The 2,818-nt window shown below is 37.5% G+C and overlaps 2 non-coding genes across 2 annotated transcripts; one reads left to right on the forward strand and one right to left on the reverse strand.

Annotated features, from left to right (window-relative positions):
• Positions 1-265: 265 nt before the first annotated feature.
• Positions 266-337, reverse strand: TRNAG-UCC (transfer RNA glycine (anticodon UCC)). Its single transcript has one exon. It is a non-coding gene; the product is annotated as a tRNA-Gly (tRNA).
• Positions 338-639: 302 nt separating this feature from the next.
• LOC149141890 (U6 spliceosomal RNA) lies at positions 640-742 on the forward strand. Its single transcript, XR_016265412.1, has one exon. It is a non-coding gene; the product is annotated as a U6 spliceosomal RNA (small nuclear RNA).
• Positions 743-2,818: the final 2,076 nt, after the last annotated feature.

A 2,818-nucleotide genomic window follows, 5' to 3' on the forward strand; every position in this document is an offset into this window, starting at 1 on the left:
TAAATAAATAAATGATTGAAATTTAAAGTGGTGTAATTGTTTAAATGCAATTCTATATCAGATAATGCATTCACTATTAAGCAAAGTTTCGTTTCGGAGGATAATGCATTCACTATTATATTAAGCAAAGTTTCGTTTCGGAGGTTATACATCTGTAGAGTTTCGAAAATTGGAAATTATAAATTGCGGAAAGAGAATGAGTCGAACCGGGTCTGTTTCGGAGGTTATTATACATTTCGAAAATTATTATAAATTGCGAGAGGGGTGCGTCTGCCGGGAGTCGAACCCGGGTCTATTGCTTGGAAGGCAATTATCCTAACCGTTGGACTACAAACGCTAGACACGAAAGATGGAAGTACTAAAGATGAACACTGGCAGATATATACATAGACGATTCGCCGGTGGGAAAAGTAATAAAATTCCGTCCATCCTGTAAACAAATAAAAGGAAATCACAATGGGAGTGGTGGTGGAAATGTCGTCCAATCGAATCGGAGGACTCCACTCACTCACTTACGGTTGACGTGATGGGGTATGTGGGCAACGGAGGGCGTGACGTGGACGTTCCAATTCCTTCCCACATGCATAACGCGAAAGATATACAAGCCGTTTAAATACGAATTCCACCACACTTGCTATTGTCTCTTCGGAGACATCCGATAAAATTGGAACGATACAGAGAAGATTAGCATGGCCCCTGCGCAAGGATGACACGCACAAATCGAGAAATGGTCCAAATTTTTATCATCTTTCCGGCTTTCACAATTTCCGCTTAAATTTGCAATTAATTTCTTTTCCCGCTACAATTTTTCCCATTTTTGTTCCCCGCCACAAAATTTGCAATTAATTTCTTTTCTCGCTACAATTCTTTTCATTTTTGTTCCCCGCCACGAAATTTGCAATTAATTTCTTTTCCCGCTACAATTCTTTTCATTTTTGTTCCCCGCCACGATATTTGCAATTAATTTCTTTTCCCGCTACAATTTTTTTCATTTTTGTTCCCAGTTGTCGCTGGGATCTGCACTTTTCATCTTTGTTTCACAACTTAAAATGGCGTCACTATGTCAATTTTCCATTTTCTTTTGAGCAAGCCATTAGTGTGAGAGATGGTAACTCTTGTCAAAATGCATCTATCTCTATATATTGGATGGGTTCCTGTGGTGACATAAATGATTTTTCATTAGAAATTGGCAAGAATAATGTTGAAGGTTTTTTCTTTCAATGAGATATAATCAATTCACGAAACAAGAAAAAAGCCAATGCGATATAGGGAGATCATTCAGACTGGATTGTATTTCAAAATTTCTAATTTTTGAACCAATACCCCTAACAAATGAGAAGACACATCACACGAAGTTAGACGCATTGTGTGTAATTGGAAACTTGCGAGGAAATAAAATTGTTGTCGTTAGATATAGTAGACAAGCATGCATGAAAGGCGTATACTTTTCATAAATGGTGAGAATAAATATATTTATCAAATGGAAATATTATGAGAAACCTTGACATCTAAAGTTTGTAGATGAGTATAAAAATACTTAATAGGAAACCACTGCCCCGCTTCTCTACGTGGACGTAGCGGCCACTCATTGAGTGCCCGTGAACCACATTGAAAAAAAAAAAAAAACATTAATAGGAAACCTTTGAGAAATAATATACTATGAGTGGGAACATTAGTAAATTATAAATGTTAAAAGTATAATAGAATATATTAGTTAATATTCAGTGACCTTTAATTAATGTATTATATAAGAAATAATGAACTTTTAAAAAGTAATATACAATATATAGAGATATATGTATGTTAATGACTTTTAAAATGCTAATATAGTATATTAATTAAAAGTATAATAAGATGTATAAATTAATACTTAGAAATGCCCCTAAGGGGTGTAGTTCGATTAGTGATCATCGTATTAGACGTTGTGCAAATTCGAGGTTCAAATCCCTTGATTTACCGTGTAGCCTATGTGTGGGGGTGTGTACAGGTTCATGTAGAGGTATAGTGGTAGTAGTCAGAATCGACCATGTGTCATGTGAGTAGGAGCCTAGCCCAGTTTTTATTCCTCTAGACAAAAAAAGTAAAAATTATTTAGAATAGAATATAAGTTAATGTATAAGGGCCTACTACAATTACTTGATCAAAAAAATAAAAAAGAGACAAGGGAACCTACAAGGGGAAACCTAAAGAGAAAGCTTATGGAAAAAAGAAGTTCAGGGAAAGGGGAGACAATAGAAAGAAAGTTAAGGGATAGTAAGGTAGCAGATGAATAGATAACGACAAAAAGACGGAAAGAGAAGGGGGGGAAACAAGGAGAAAGAACAATGCAAGGGAAGGGGAGGAAATGTAAGAGGAGTGGATACTAGAAGAGAGGGAGGGGGAGAGGGAGGAAAGAACAAAGGGGAATGAACGAAGGAAATTTGAAGACAATCAAAGATAGCAAAGGAGAGAAAGGAAAAGAAAAGGAGAAGGAATAAGATAAGGGGAGAAATGCATAAAGGTGGGAAAGGTGACACAAGGCAAGGAGGAAAAGAGGAAATGGGTGGAATCCTAGGAGGAAAGGACAAGAGATGAGGCATAGGAAAGAGATGAAAGGATGAGAAGAGGGGGGCAAAGGAGGAAGGAGGAAGGGGTAATGCAATCAGAGAGATTCAGGGGGAGGGAAGGAAGAGGGGGGCAATGGGAAGAAGAATCCAACCACCACAACTGGCTTGGCTTGGATTTCCTTTCGAGGCCTTGTCGAAGTTAATTTTTATGAAGTACACTTGGGTGGGGGGAGGGTAGAAGGAAGGGCTAGAAGGGAAGAAATTAGGGACAA

Source organism: Pinus tabuliformis, chromosome X (genome assembly GCF_031772625.1).
Source record: "Pinus tabuliformis cultivar Carrire ecotype Pingquan chromosome X, CPIR1, whole genome shotgun sequence".
NCBI classification, from domain to species: Eukaryota; Viridiplantae; Streptophyta; class Pinopsida; order Pinales; family Pinaceae; genus Pinus; species Pinus tabuliformis.